We start from the raw sequence: 16,927 nt of genomic DNA on the forward strand, positions 1-16,927 counted from the left end.
CTGTGTGGAGTCTGAATGTTCTACCTGTGTCTACGTGGGTTTCCACCAGATGCTCTAGTTTCCTCCCACTGTCCAAAGATATACAGGTCAGGTGACCTAGCAACCCTAAACTGGCCCTAGTATGTGTTTGGTGTGTGTATGTATTTGTGTTTGTGCATGTGTGTGTTTGTGCGTGTGTATGTGTGTGTTTCCCCTGTATCGGACTGCCGCCCTGCCCAGTGTTTGTTCCTGCTCTGCGCCTTATGCTTGCTGGGATAGGCTCCAGCTTTCCCCCGCAACCCGGGTGTGGATTAAGCAGATTAGAATTGACATAACTAATGTGTATTTAAAATATATTTCTAAGCACTAGATTTTCAAAAGTATTTTGTTACAGAAATTGATGTTATTTTAAGTTAAATTGTAAATAACAGCATTTTAAGTGCTGCAGATCAGCACAATGACATATATAATAGTGCCTATGCCAGTTATAAAACACTGTCTTTCAAATAGAAGGTTAACTTAAAGAAGTGTGAGAAGGAAACAATGCGAACTGCATGAAGAGAAATATTATTATAGCTAAATTATAAGAGCACTTTGTAAAAAATTTTAATCTGTTATTAATGCAATGAAACAACTGAATAAAACTATAAGATTATCACTATACCCTTGTTTAACATCTGCCAGTTATTGTTTAGTGCTTGTTTCCCTGATTTTCTACCAGCCAGTCCATTAAACACAAGTCTTTGGATGCACACCATTTGGAGAAAGATGTAGAATCTGTGGAATTCATTGCGAAGCAGCTTGATTGCCAACTCCTGTCTTCAACATGGTGAATTATAAACTCCGACAATATGCTGCTTTCTGTGCTTTCCATAGCTGTTTTAATATGGGCACTTCAACCAGAATTAAAAGTCAAGCAAAGTGTTCCTCCAACTGTTCCTCTTAAGTGTTTCAAGTGCTTTTATTGCCATATTTTTTTTTTGTTTAAAAGGGTGAGCTCTTCTCTGGTTACATGTAAAAAAAAAAACATTTCTCACAGGAACTGAGTGCTACCTCATTATTTGGACAAAGTAATGCCTTTGCTAAGTCTGGCAAAGTGGTTGTACAATTTACTCACAATGAATTCCTACTCCTTAAATTCTGTTTCACTTTTAAATTATATTCACTCCTTTATTACATTTCACAGTGCAGCAGGTACTTAAGACCACTCACCTATCTTATTGTCTATCTAGTGGGGAGCCTTCTGTATACAGTAAATGTTCAAATGAAAGCAGAGTTACAAGTGGTGCACATTCCCAAAGATTTCAAGTCAGCCAAAGCTTTGCAAGATTAGTAAAATGTACAATACATTAGTGGAAAGGGAAAGGTGAGAAAGATTCTTGTCAACTACTAAGACCTTTGGCACAAATGAGGACAGTATAAGGGAAGCATATCATTTGGAAAATAAGGCAAAGGAAGAACAAAATGGGACCATGCCATACAAGTCACATGCTTTTATAGCACATCTCCATCTAATTTTCTCAGAACCAGTAAATAAAAACAACATGAGGTTTATATGAAATTGGTAAGAAATACATCTTTTCAATAAAGTTTTTTAAAAATAATTTAAAGGTTTAATACATAACAGAAAAGCATTCTAAAAAACAGTAGATAAGCGACAAATACATTTCAAAGAAAATAACAGATCCATTCTAAGATTGAAGACTTTCATAACATTTTTTACATGTTGAGACTTGGAAAGACACCACATAAATACAATAACCAAACTTTGATAAGATGTCAGTCAATTCCATAAATTATCATTTACAAGATCCAAACAAAACACAAAGAATATTTCCGCACAGAAATATTACATAAACTTACCATAATGTTTAATCGAAACAAATTAACAAATCCGAAAAACTGAAAATCCACAACCACAAGTTAGAAAGAGATGAAAATGGACGGTGTCTACCTAACTTATTGATTCATTAATTTTTAAACCTGATAATTCTAGTTCGGAGTTATTTGGATGGATGGATGGAGACCATCCCAATAGCATCAGGCACAAGGCAGACAGGGCACCGGTTCAACACAGGGCAGATGCATATATATATCCACACTCACAGTCTTACAAACAAAATTAGACTAAAGGTTACCATTGTATAAAGGTATTAACTCTATAACATATTGCTTTTTGTGGACAGTACCCCTTCAGTGTTACTCCACCACCTTAAACTGTTCCTGTGAAACCTTGACTGGTGATTAAAATTTACTGGTCAAACTTGTCTATTCTCTCTTTGTCATAGATAAATGGGTTATCCAGTTCCAGTATGTAGGATTGGCTGTCTACTGTTGGGTTGGTTAGTAGCAGGGTTGGCCAGTAATCAGTGATGTTTGGTAACTTTACACTCTTTCAGTCTTTTAGTGTCTGACCTAACAACTCATGGCTGCTCTGACATTTCCTTTATTTCCTTTGCCATTCTGTACAGGGTATGGGTCCCGGGTGTCAGGGTCTGTGTTTTATTATTTTGATTTGTTTTAAAATCAGATGCAACATTTCACTTTTTGAATTTATTGAATTCAATTAAAATTTGATCATAATAAATTTCCTATAAAGGGTGCTCTAGCTAGTAGGGGATTGCCAGGAATAGAACTAGCACCAGGGAAGCAGTAATTCTTACTGGAAACCAGAAAAAGAGAGATGGCTTGGATGGCTAACACAAAAATAAGCCAACTGCTATGGAACACTAGAAGGAAGCAAATAGTTTGATACTGTGAGTAAAAGGTTATTGTTCTAATTTTAGGAGAACAGGTAATTCGGGATCAACCCTGTAGACCTCAGCCCTGGTAGGCAGTAATCTATAAATCTAAATTAGGTTAGGTAGTCCAAGTTAGGAGTTTAAAGGCTTCCCTTTACCCGTGGATCACTGTGTTTGCAGTTGTGATGTGTGTTAGTGAGAAGATTTCTGGCAGGAGAAAGAGAAGCCAGGAACATCTAGGTACGACGATATATTGGGAGGTAAGACGAAATGCTTTTGTGTGCCACATGAAAGAGTTCAAAAAATGGCCAAGACATCCTACCTTTTAGTCAGAGACTGACATTGAGTGTGCCAGGGGTTGGGCAAGCTAAAGTTCTCTGTTTCATAGTGTTCACCTTTGTCATATCCTGCCTGTGAATAATGACTACTGTCAAACACTATGTTAAAACTATTTTATACACCTTGGTATTTCTCTGATGTGTGGAAAAAATTCAGGAGGACACTCCTGTTTACACCCTTTTTTTTTAAAAATCAAATTTTTATATTGAAACTTGACAGGTTACACTCAGAGCTTTTCTTATGACAACTCTTATGACATGAGTAATGTTAATGAAGCCAAACAATTAAAAAGATGTTATCCATTAATTAAAAATCACATAAGGCAGGGATAAACAACATAAACAAACAAAAAGTCAAACAAAATTCATACAGATTCTTTCGAAAGTCAAAACCAGATACCTAAGCTAAACATCTTTCCTCTGCAAGTACCTTTTAGCCTCCGTTACACTAGGTTCTGAAACTTCTTTGTTGGTGACAGCATGTTTTTATAGTGGCAGCTTGATGACAACACATGTGCCATTGCTTGGAACAAAATGACAGATGTGAGGACATCACAAAGTTATTAACAATATTATAAATTAAATAAACATCGGAAATAGAGGAGGAAAACAGTAACATTAAGAAAAAGTTTCTAAACAAGACTGCATAAATAATGTCTTGTTTAATGTCCTTGCTGTTATGACAGTAAAGTCATTCTGTTTTATTTTATACTATGTTGGGACAATTTGTAGCTATGTGTTTTCCTATTATCCCATTTCCTTGCACTATTTTTAAAATCTATTTTGATTTATTTGTTTTTACTAACTTTTAATGTTACTTTGATTGTGTCATCTTGCCACCATTTTGAATCCTGAATTGCAGTTCTAGTCACCATTTTATGATGTGGCGGCCAAACTACTTACCAGCTACAGGACCGGTTGCCTTCACGTGACTAATGTCAATGCACAAATTATGTCATCATTACTCAACTTCTTAAGATAGCTATGCACCATGGTTTTTACCTTGGCCTTGGAATACCAGTCTTTAATTTGCTTTGTGTTACCTTGTATTGTTTTATGCTATGTTTTGATCAGTGTGGTTTTAAATATTGTAAATGACTTCTGACCACAATTCTTGGTTTTCCTCTTAAGAATTTGTTTGCTAGTTAGTTCATTTTCCTGTGTTTTGGATTTTTTAAAATTTTGACTTACCCCTTCTAATTTCATCTTCCAGTCTTTTGTTTCTTACAATAATCTTTTTGCAGAGTCTTCCAATCTGTTCTTAACACTGTGACGCTACATGCCATCACGTACATGGTGCACTTGCTATGCTATGTGTGACATCATGGCAGGTTTGATTTTTTTGATGTCAATTTTTTTGTCAAGATGTCAATTTTTTGTTTAAATATAAACTAAAGACTTAATAAAATACTACCGACGAAGTAACTTTCACCAGCATGGCCTCCATTGTCACAGACGATCCCGCTTTCAGTCACGGACAATTGTATGTTGCTCTCTCCAGAGGTCCATCTTTTCATGCACTCTCAGTGTTATCCACAAACCCACCCCATCTGGACAACTGTGTCGTTCAGGAAGTGTTCACCCATCAATACATAATTATGCGGCGTAGCATGGCTAGTATGATGTAATCTGCTTATTTCTCTGTGCCACCTTATTATTAATCAGGTAACAAATTTACAAAAGGAGATAAAATGCTGTACTGCATAAAGTGGTTGTTAATTGATTTGTTTTATTCATTCATTTTCAAAAAATAGGTTGTCCAGTGAAAGGCTGCAACTTACATCTATCCACCCATCCATCCATCCATTACCAAACCCACTATATCCTAACACAGGGTCACGGGGGTCTGCTGGAGCCAATCCCAGCCAACACTGTGCGCAAAGGCAGGAACAAATCTCGGGCATTGGCGCCAGCCCACCGCAGACTTACAGTATTTTGTATTTCAGCTAAATTGTTATGCCTGATGAGCAACATTGTAGTGCAAAGGGTAGCACCTGGACAGTAGTTTCATTTCATGCTGCAATGTGTTCAAGCCATTTCAAAATTTAATGTAATAGCTCACAGAAATGTTTTTTTAATGGAATGCCCTGTTCTGAGTGTGTGTGTGTATGTATGTGTGTCTTATGAAATGCTAAGATTAAGTTTACCCTTGGTCCGTGCCTTGCACCCACGGCTGCCATACTAACAAAAAAGGTTAAATATGAATACAAGTTTAATCTGATGTAATCCAGCCAGTTGATTTCTAATGCTTACTATCAAACATTCATGTGGAATATTAAACTGGCTGTCATATTTTTATGTATGTGATTTACAATAAAACAATTTTCATCTTATATTATACAGCTATATTACGAACATATTAAGGTGTTTTGTAATTAAAAAATTAGAGTTCACTTGTTTACTCATCACTTTTACATTGGAACACAGGAAATGGCAGATGTCCTTCACAGGGCCACCCTCTTAGTCACAGGAAAAAATAAACTAGCAACCTTAAGTTTGATGAATTAGCAGAAATTACTAACAATGATTAAAAGAGGAGGATTCTTCTCTTTAACAATTAAAATGATAAAGTATTGTAAATAATAAAAGATACCACACATTATGGAAGTATAGCTTTAACTTAATATGTAATCTACAGCTAACTAAATTTTTGTTATATAAAGATATGTAGAACATTTAAATTCAACCAAGTTAGTGATCAAGATGAAGTTTAAACCCTGCTCTCAGGACCTTTAAGGAAGCAGCTCTAACCATTGCTTTACTGTACTGCTCCAAGGAGGACACAGCAGTGATGTGCAGATTCAAAAAAGGACACAAAATGGAAAAGTATACTGAAGCAGAATATTAATATGCAATGTAAAAGATATTCCTTTCTGCAACATTCAAATGAAGCTGCGACCGCTCCCCTCTACTAATTTTACATGCCACTGACTGATTCACAAGGGAGTAAAGCAATACATTAGTTATGTAGAACACCTCCCGTTCAAAAAGACTCCATAGTGCTGAGGATCAGAAAAATATCTTTATATATTAAAGAAATTAAAGAATTCTGTCCTTTTTTGCCAGCCCAAAGGTTACCCAGACAGGGACTTCAGTTATATTTTGATATCACTGCATACCCACTACTTTGTGGTTAGTCCCAAAAGTGTTTAGCTGTATAAGCACCTTTCTTTCTATGATAGTACTCATCGAGAGACCCCCTTCATGTGTAACAGCCACCTTATCTTACAGATTTAATCTCATTCTCTGATTATTTTTAAACATATGAGGCTCCCAGTTAATGTATTATGGTTACAGGTTAAGTTCTGAATGTAAAGTTAATAAAGTTAAGAGCTGGGATAATACAACCCTGAAAGTTTTACACAATGTTCATGCAAAGGTATATTTCCATTATACAAGGAAATACAAGCAATGAATTAATGCATCAATCATCTTGTTTTTTTATAAATATACCATTATTAGATCTATAGAAAAAAGATAATCTATTTGATTTTATACAAAAGTAAAATTGTTAAAAAAGTAAGGAATGGCAAAAAATAGTTAAAAAAGAATTTAAAAAGAAACCCAATTTTTGATCATCTTGGAGCTGTTACAAAATATATATCAGAATATATCAATATATTTCAAAACTCAAATCTTCAGTTGAAATATTAATGCATACTTAATACTCTGTTGCAAGTATACATATACTGTACATTCAATACAACTACAATTACTAAAGTAAGTGATGCTACAATTAATAAAAATAACAATTATGAGTGATTATCAAAATATAGCTATTAAAAATGAAAGTTCTGCTATAACTTTTTTTTTTTACTTTACTTAAATATCTAGGTTCGATCAATATTCTGCTTACTAATCAAAGTTTCCTTTACTGTACAGTGTTTCAGAACATGTTTCAGTGTCAGTATACAGTCATTTAAAAATATAATAACACAAGAGAGATTCCGAATGAATCACCTACTTTGTAATGACAGATTATTTATTGAACTATTTTGGATCCTGTGTCATATGCAGCCTAGCAGCACCACCCCTAAACTCAAAACTAAGAGACGTTAAAAAAAGTTTTACCCATAAGTACAACAAACATGGAAAGTTTGTCTGCTATTTTGCTAGAAAAGAGCAATCCACTGGCAATAGCTAAAAATTTTCAAGCAGGGCATTACTTACTTGTTTTCTTAAATGTTCTTTCTTCTGGCAGCAATTCTGAAACAAAAGATCTAGTCAGGTGTGATGTGTAAAGCCCTAGCTCACAGTACCCTAATTAATCAATTCAAAGCAGTCCCTCCGTCTGCTTCCAATAAACTGAAGAATGCACAGTTAATTAACAGCAATTACAGGTGCACCCAGGTACTTTGTCTAATACAATTGGAATATTTAACTTATCAGAAAAAAACCTTTATAACTTAACATAATTTAAATATGTTATGGCAAAAATTGACATATTATAAAATGTAACAAGAACATTCAACCAACCACTGTCAGTCTAAACTTATTTTTGAGTTCTAAGTTTTGAGTTTTTTATTCAAATTTTAGAAAAAAAAATGGTCACTTGAATTTCAGAGGCGAAAAGTCAACTATTAATAAAATATATTCTAAATTACATACTTTGGTTTTCTTTTAGCAAAATGCAGACAGAAGGTGAAAAAAGAGTGGTCTGCAGGGTTATCAGGTTTCCAGTCTATGCCAGAGTCCCTCAGGGCTCCTTTTCTAACAGGGAGTGAATTATTGTTCCCATGCTGAAGTAAAGGGGGCATGTTTAAAATGGTTTGTCTTATTTGGGGGGAGGGGTGCTGGACAGATGCCAATGAATGCTGTCTGATATAGAATATTTTCTACAAAAAAAGCTGCAAGATATTTTGTCCATGTTTTGTATCAGTTATTCTCTACCCAACAACACTAACCTAAATTTTCAGTAAAGAGCTACTAAATTGTGATTGGCATTGTATGATGAAAAGACTATACACACTACTAAGTGAGCACAGTATTTATACATTTAATCTTTGAATGAAGCATTATTAACATCAGTTAACTACTGTTTTCCTCCTATATCCCAAATATATATATTTCAAACTGAGTCTGCTTATCCTAGTGTTACCATGTATGTGTGTGTATGCACAAGTGTGCTCTGAAATGGACTGTCATTCTGTCCAGGATTGATTCCTGTTTTGCACTCAGTGCAGCCGGAAAATTTACAGATTCCAACAACTCTGAATTGGATTCAGTGTGTTTAGGAAATAAATTAATAGATTATTAAAGGATATTGTGAAGAAAAGGATGATTACTTTACCTTGTCATCTAGAAAGGCAAAGCTGTGCAGCTTGCCCTCCTTTGAAAGGCTAGCCCAGCATTCTGGTTAATGTAATTTTTGCTAAAACTGCTTCTAACTTGGTTTAACAGTTCCTCTTTTAGAATAGGACAGAAGAAAACTTTAGCTCTGTTAAAATGTATAATCAGAAACAAATCTGTGGAGTGCCAGAAACTGCTTTAAAATTACTTTAAAATGATTAGTCATATACGGTACCTTGAAAATGTATTTTACCCTTACCGACATCCTCTGTTTTTGTAAAATTTTGAAAAGGAATCTTTTTAAAGGTAAAGGGCACTTGAGTGAAAAAAGTTTTATGTGATGAACAAAGTTATCCAACACCTACTGGCACTGTACAAAAAAGTTATTATCCTTACACTTATTGACTGTAATCAAATGTTTCATATACTGTACATGCAATTCAGTAGCAGTCTTTCACATTTCCATCATATGACTGCTGTGTAATAAGTACTGCATAGTGGAGGGAAAGAAAAGGAATGAAGGGTAAAAATGAAGTGGATCTTAGAGTTCATAAGTTCGTAAGTATTTTTCCACTGTTTTCCAACATTTTTATGGAGGACAGCTTAATTTACTCTGCCTTTCTTCACTAATTATATATTAGTTTTACAACATGTTATATAAATACTGAAAGCTTTATGAAACAAAAATACACTACCGAGTTTTACAGTAACACTTTTAAGCTAAAACAAACCTATATTAAGCCTATATTAAAATATTGGTTGACTTCAAATACAAAATGTTTAAGTGTTCATTTTAGAAACCAAAGGCATAATGCAGCAACTCTCCACCCTAGCTTTGGACCGGTGTCTTTCACGTGGTAAGCTAGACATGCTCCTCTGTGATTTCAGGTCAGAAAGGGAAATTAATGCAAACTGAAAAGTAAAGATTCTGTTGTCCAAATTCATGACTTGTGGCTATGCCACATAATATCAACTGTAGCTAGAATTATTGTCACAGTTTTAGGATCATAGCACTCCTGACACTAATACTGCTGGTGTATGCTGGAGTGCACTGAACAGATGAGTCTTACTTTCACAGCTTAGAGGGATGCCTTTTTTATAGTCTCTTTGCATGGGTATGTACCCCGTTATTTTGGATGATCTCTCAGAATTTGAACACAGAACAGACGATTTTTACTTTTGTAGCTTTGATGAATGTCTCTGTTGCTCACTCTCTCTTCTTCTCTCCTCTTTCATTCTCTCTCTTACCTGTATCATGTGTCACAAGTCCAGTACTAAATTCCCCTTTAAGGTTCTGATCAAGGCTAAAAGTTCAGTTGTTATGAGCTTTGAATTTTGGGAGGGATAATGGTGACTTCTTTCTGTTTGGTAACAGCTGATTTCAATGACAAGCAGATATCCACCACAAAAGATAGTCACTATGCAAACCTGAATAAACTAACTTGCCTGTGCTCCAAATGTTAAAAAAATACTTTTAAGTAGCTGTATATTCCATCCAGTATCCAACCCGCTATATCCTAACTACAGGGTCACGGGGGTCTGCTGGAGCCAATCCCAGCCAACACAGGGTGAAAGGCAGGAAAGAAACCCCGGGCAAGGCACCAGCCCACCGCAGGGCACACACACTAGGGACAATTTAGAATCGCCAATGTACCTAACCTGCATGTCTTTGGACTGTGGGAGGAAACCCACGCAGACACGGGGAGAACATGCAAACTCCACGCTGGGAGGACCCGGGAAGCGAACCCGGGTCTCCTAACTGCGAGGCAGCAGCTCTACTCACTGCGCCACCATACCGCCCTAGCTGTATATTCCCTTAGGTAAATGTTTTAACCAAATATAAAAGTATAATAATACAAGATTATCTATCTGTACTGGTAAAATTAAGCTACCAATGAAGGTTTTGGACCTCATCATCTAACCAATTCAAATCAGTAGTTTGCAGCATCACTTTTGTGAGCGCTGAAGTCGGAAAACGATGGGATAAACACCAATTTAAAATTAAAAGCAATTTCTTTATTATTTATTCTTTATTCTTGGCAAGTAAAAAAAACTGTGAGACTGCCCTGTTGGAGAAAGTGGGCAGACTGGAAAAAGAAAACACTGTTCACCCTTTTACCACCTAGCTTGTTCATTAGCCAAAGAGAGAACAGAAAAAAACATAACAGTTAAATTTGAGGTCATCCATAAATATTAGGGGACATCTTAATTTATGACATAGGAGTAGACAAAAACAAAGCAGTACCAGGCACCTACATTATCTAAAGAATGTGCCTGTCTCAGTACAAACCCATTTTAAGCAGTTTTCTTTAAGTTCACTGCATTAGTTATAAAGAGATTACATTCTTATAACTTTAATATCTTCATTAGATTATATTTGTTTGATTAGATTAATAATCCTTATTTATTAATTAATAAATGACAATTTTTGTCATATAATTTTAAGCAAGAGTGAAGAAAACTATCACATTGATTCATAATATCACAGGGTGTTCTGTTTCACAAAGAAGAATTAAATCAGTCTCATATTTTGTGCAAAAACATATTCCTTTCCTACCTAAATGTAGATCAAATCATATAGAAGTATAAAATCATATAGTTCTCTGCAGCATGATTAATACAAAATATAGTCTTTGGTATTTTGTGAGTTAAATACTTATAATCATCTGCGGTGGGCTAGCACCCTGCCGGGGGTCTGCTTACTGCCTTGCGCCCTGTATTGGCTGGGATTGGCTCCAGCAGACCCCTGCAACCCTGCAGTTAGGATATAGCAGGTTGGATAATGGATGGGTGGATGGATACTTCTAATCATTACAGTTAATAATGTTTTTTCTGCTTTCTCACTTTACTGTCTTCTAACACTGATGGAAATATTACTCTGTCTTGTCTAAAAATGTTCTAATAACATACAACTTTAATGTTAAAATGTCAATGGCTTTTAAACATAGGTGACATGAAGACAATAAAGGTTTTGAAAATATGAAATATTATTAAGTTTAACTAGACTGGAGTCTGTGAAAAAGCAAGACTATATACTAGTGAAAAATAAACCTGAAAAATGATAAGTAACATATTTTATCTAAATTCATTGTGTTATAGGTGACATGTAAAAAACTTATACTTTAAGAAAGATTATTTACAAAAAACAATCTTATGTTGGAAATCTTCTCATGTTTGAAAATAGTATATAACAAACAGCTTTTCATTTGCAGTACAGGATTTCAGCAAGAAAAAGAATATACTGCTTAATGATCCCAGAAAATTAGTTATCAGAAAGAAATGCTCCCTATGGTACAGACTAGCTCCCAATTAATTGGACTGCAGTTTTCTTTGCTTCCTCAAAGAAATGCAGAGTCTATTTATATTGCTCACCATTACCTTAATATTGTCTCCAGTTTTTATTTTTTTACTGTGTCTTGTAAAAAAAGGATATTTCTCAAAATAATTAAATAGGAAGATGTAGAAATATTCAGAATTGTATAATTAAGCTTTGAAGAGTTAAAATTATGGGTTTGCAATATTTTATTTTATTTCTTTTGATTAAAAAAAAATCAAGATCTTTTGTCAATTTATCTTGCACTTAGAGATTTCATGAAAAGTGCAAAAGCTCTTATTGTCTTCATTGCTTTAGAGATCATATTACACAGAACACTTACTTCCTAAAGAGATAAAGAGTTAATTAGAGACGGTTTATTTATAAGACGTGTTTAAAGAAATGTACTTTTCAGGATCAACAATTTTACTTATTTGCTGTGCATTGCTCTTGTATACTTTAGTTAAATGATTCCACAGGTTTATTGACAGGCTTATCAATGTCTAATACCACTTTCCTACTTTAAAGCCTTAATGTAAGTTGGATAATGAGAATGGGAAATGTACATATTCAACAATACCATATGTTTTTGACTCAATTCATGATCTAAAACCAGAAAACAATATACAGTGTACCTTTACTTTTATTATATGTTCCCAATGCAGATTCATTATTAAAACAATCACACTTTACATTAGAATAATTATTTTAAAAATATTTCATTTTAAACTTTGTACTTCTAATAACTGTATTGCTCAGTATTTTACTTTGTAACTTGCATAAAGTGCAATATTTAAGCCAGTGCAATGAGTCTGTCTAAATAGTAATTAAAGTGGGTGTGTAACTATAAGTTCATTAGCTGATGTAAAAAGTATCAAGTAGTTATTTTCATGTATTTACATCAACTTACACATACTATAAAAAATCAAGAATATACAGTTTTAATACCTACAGCTCACAGTGTAACACAATATTTTAGTGTTAAAATTGTTAATCTGTTAACTCAAATTTTGTTCTTGCTTATCTGAAAGAAAAAATGCATATATTCACTAATTATTTGTACTTATTGGTTTTATTAATGCATGCACCAGTAGTAGAAGAACTATATGAATAAAAATTATCTCAAGTGAATTAATTCAGTAAGCTGAAAGTATTGATTTAACAGCTATGACAACAGCCCAATATTTGTAATAGTTGAGCTTTGAGGAATCGTGGTATGCTGCATTATATACCTGCATAGGTGAGGCCAAACTCACTAAACCTCTTATCATTTTTAGAGAGGACAGCTTCTCAAACTGTCATGCTGAATGGCTCTATAATTATCTTTGTACTACTCAACTTTGCTGACTGACCTAATGAACATTGTAGTTCACCTACTTTTGTACCTGCCATCCATTCATCAATTTTCATACCTTCTTATCCAGGGCAGGTTTGCCAGTAAGCTGAATCCTAAATCTAGCACAGCATTGGGCAATCCACCTACTTTTGGACATAAACTAATTTGTATTTACCTCTTTATTTTTCAACAGAATTCTCTAGTTCATCTAAATTATCCATAGAATTTGTAAGTATGGCCCTTTCTTTTGAACAATTTAGAAACAGTTTTGTTTAAATAAAGCTTTCACAGTAAATAAAACACATTTCAAAAACCTAGTAAGGGCTTACATATTTTGAAATAGGCCTAGAACTAAATTGTATTTTAAGAGCTCAGTAAATTTCTTACTTTTTCACTTCTGTTTTCCTGTTCAAATCTACATATGTCATGGTGTAACAATATCCGTGGGTTAGCTGGCTTTATTACATCCCCTGGAGATGTGCTTTCTCAGACATGACATGTGGCTTTGTGATGACATTGTCCCAAGATACAGAACATGTTTATTAGTGAATTTCTGCCTTTTTCCAAAATTATATATTCCACATTATTCTATTATTCTATATAGATAATTGTTTAAGTAAAGTAGTTCAATGGCAGATATACAATACCTTGGTCTTAGTATTCATGTAAATACAAAATAATAGTATTAACATTAATTTACATCTAAGCCACATTTTAAAAGTACATTAAAATTAACATTACATTTTATTATGATTGCACTGTGATATGTAAAATGTATAATGTATATGATTCTTTTACTCGGAATGACATGCAGATTTTGAAAACATTAAAACCTCAGGGTAAAATAAAGTCTGCATGTGCAGATGTTATTAACCTTTCAAATGAAAGAAAAGGTCAATTTCATTATTTTTTTTATTTTTGTATGACAAGTTGTGCCTTAATTACAATATTTTTAATAGAAATATAAAATTTAAAATGTCTAGCAAGGAGTAACAAAGTATACTTCATATAAGAGCATTCAAGGTCTTCTTGAAGTTTTAATTTGGATCTCTAAAAATAATACTATTTAGGTTTCAATCAGTTAATGCTAAAGTACAATACCGTGTTCTCTCTGAATTAGTACACTGGAATCCTAGTTGCTATTTTTTCATGTAATAATGTTTATGTATAAAGTACATACAAGGTACACTATATTGTAGCTCTATTGTAGAACCTAACCAAAATTGCTGTATGTGAAATTATGAATATTGGCTGCCTAGTAACAAAACTAAAAATTCAGACAGGCCATGTAACTGTTCAGGTCTATGCAGAAAATACAGTGGTGTGAAAAACTATTTGCCCCCTTCCTGATTTCTTATTCTTTTGCATGTTTGTCACACAAAATGTTTCTGATCATCAAACACATTTAACCATTAGTCAAATATAACACAAGTAAACACAAAATGCAGTTTTTAAATGATGGTGTTTATTATTTAGGGAGAAAAAAAATCCAAACCTACATGGCCCTGTGTGAAAAAGTAATTGCCCCCTTGTTAAAAAATAACCTAACTGTGGTGTATCACACCTGAGTTCAATTTCCATAGCCACCCCCAGGCTTGATTACTGCCACACCTGTTTCAATCAAGAAATCACTTAAATAGGAGCTGCCTGACACAGAGAAGTAGACCAAAAGCACCTCAAAAGCTAGACATCATGCCAAGATCCAAAGAAATTCAGGAACAAATGAGAACAGAAGTAATTGAGATCTATCAGTCTGGTAAAGGTTATAAAGCCATTTCTAAAGCTTTGGGACTCCAGCGAACCACAGTGAGAACCATTATCCACAAATGGCAAAAACATGGAACAGTGGTGAACCTTCCCAGGAGTGGGCCGGCCGACCAAAATTACCCCAAGAGCGCAGAGACGACTCATCCGAGAGGTCACAAAAGACCCCAGGACAACGTCTAAAGAACTGCAGGCCTCACTTGCCTCAATTAAGGTCAGTGTTCACGACTCCACCATAAGAAAGAGACTGGGCAAAAACGGCCTGCATGGCAGATTTCCAAGACGCAAACCACTGTTAAGCAAAAAGAACATTAGGGCTCGTCTCAATTTTGCTAAGAAACATCTCAATGATTGCCAAGACTTTTGGGAAAATACCTTGTGGACTGATGAGTCAAAAGTTGAACTTTTTGGAAGGCAAATGTCCCGTTACATCTGGCGTAAAAGGAACACAGCATTTCAGAAAAAGAACATCATACCAACAGTAAAATATGGTGGTGGTAGTGTGATGGTCTGGGGTTGTTTTGCTGCTTCAGGACCTGGAAGGCTTGCTGTGATAGATGGAACCATGAATTCTACTGTCTACCAAAAAATCCTGAAGGAGAATGTCCGGCCATCTGTTCATCAACTCAAGCTGAAGCGATCTTGGGTGCTGCAACAGGACAATGACCCAAAACACACCAGCAAATCCACCTCTGAATGGCTGAAGAAAAACAAAATGAAGACTTTGGAGTGGCCTAGTCAAAGTCCTGACCTGAATCCAATTGAGATGCTATGGCATGACCTTAAAAAGGCGGTTCATGCTAGAAAACCCTCAAATAAAGCTGAATTACAACAATTTTGCAAAGATGAGTGGGCCCAAATTCCTCCAGAGCGCTGTAAAAGACTCATTGCAAGTTATCGCAAACGCTTGATTGCAGTTATTGCTGCTAAGGGTGGCCCAACCAGTTATTAGGTTCAGGGGGCAATTACTTTTTCACACAGGGCCATGTAGGTTTGGATTTTTTTTTCTCCCTAAATAATAAAAACCACCATTTACAAACTGCATTTTGTGTTTACTTGTGTTATATTTGACTAATGGTTAAATGTGTTTGATGATCAGAAACATTTTGTGTGACAAACATGCAAAAGAATAAGAAATCAGGAAGGGGCAAATAGTTTTTCACACCACTGTATTCATATATATGTGGAACCTTCCTATTTTAGATAAAAATATAAATAGTCTGGTCAAGGTAGAATGGTTTGGGATAAACAGATGGATATATTCAAACATTTATAAAACATTTGGAAGTATGTTCATGGTAACAGAGGAAAGTGTAATTAAGTAATGAGGCATTCTACAGCAGTCTGTGTAGCCATCTAATATGATGACTGAATCTTTTCATCCTGTAGCAGTTAAGGCTTTTGTCCACCTCTTGAACCCTCAGGTACCACTCTGAACACGAGGAAAAAATACAACAATATTTTATTTTGTTGTCACGTGCACAAAGCACTCTCCACACCACACTCATATAAATCACCAACTCTCAATAAACCAATACAATCCTCCACTCCCAGACACTTCGCCACCCTACCTCCCAGCTCAGCTCAGTGTTCTGGGCTTCCCACAATCCTTTTATAGCCCCTGACCCGGAAGTGGTTCCTGGCCAAACCCACAAGTCCGTTTTCCTTCCGGGTCAGGGCAAACAGTCCTCTTCTTCATCCCGGGAGTACGTCGTTTCTTCCGGTCACGTGACTATGACGCACTCCCGGGTTATAGGGCACGCAAGAGCCCACTAGCCCCCCTACAGCGACTCCCAGTGGCCCCCAAGGTATCCAGCAGGGCTGTGTGTATAAACTACAAAGTCCATGAGGCCCTGCTGGAAGTCGGGGCACCATCATGCTGTCCGGAGGGCTCCTCCTAGCGGCTTGGGGGTGGCGACCGGAGTCCATAGCCGGTCGTCCATAGCCGGTCGTCCATCACAATCCATTGTTTCCAATAAGGTCAGGTCAGGTTGGGGAGTATGCACTGGTACAGCGCGTTGCTATACCCACCACACAACGAAACAGCTCAGGATCCTGGTTGCCAACCCCCCAGGCAGACACGCGGTCCATTCCCACCCTCCGGAAATGACCCTCTATGTGCTGCAGCCAGGTGTTACGTGGGCAACCCCTTGGCCTGGTCAAGCCA

The 16,927-nt window shown here is 35.6% G+C and overlaps 1 protein-coding gene across 1 annotated transcript in view; it reads right to left on the bottom strand.

The window, feature by feature from the left end:
• Window positions 1–16,927, bottom strand: part of LOC127528765 (uncharacterized) — a 162,569-nt gene that overhangs the window by 75,139 nt on the left and 70,503 nt on the right. Inside the window, exon 2 of the mRNA XM_051929565.1 lies at window positions 7,229–7,264. The gene's annotated coding sequence lies outside the window, so the exon portion shown is untranslated. The remainder of the gene's footprint in view (window positions 1–7,228; window positions 7,265–16,927) is intronic.

This window comes from Erpetoichthys calabaricus, chromosome 7 (assembly GCF_900747795.2).
Source record: "Erpetoichthys calabaricus chromosome 7, fErpCal1.3, whole genome shotgun sequence".
Taxonomy (NCBI): Eukaryota; Metazoa; Chordata; class Cladistia; order Polypteriformes; family Polypteridae; genus Erpetoichthys; species Erpetoichthys calabaricus.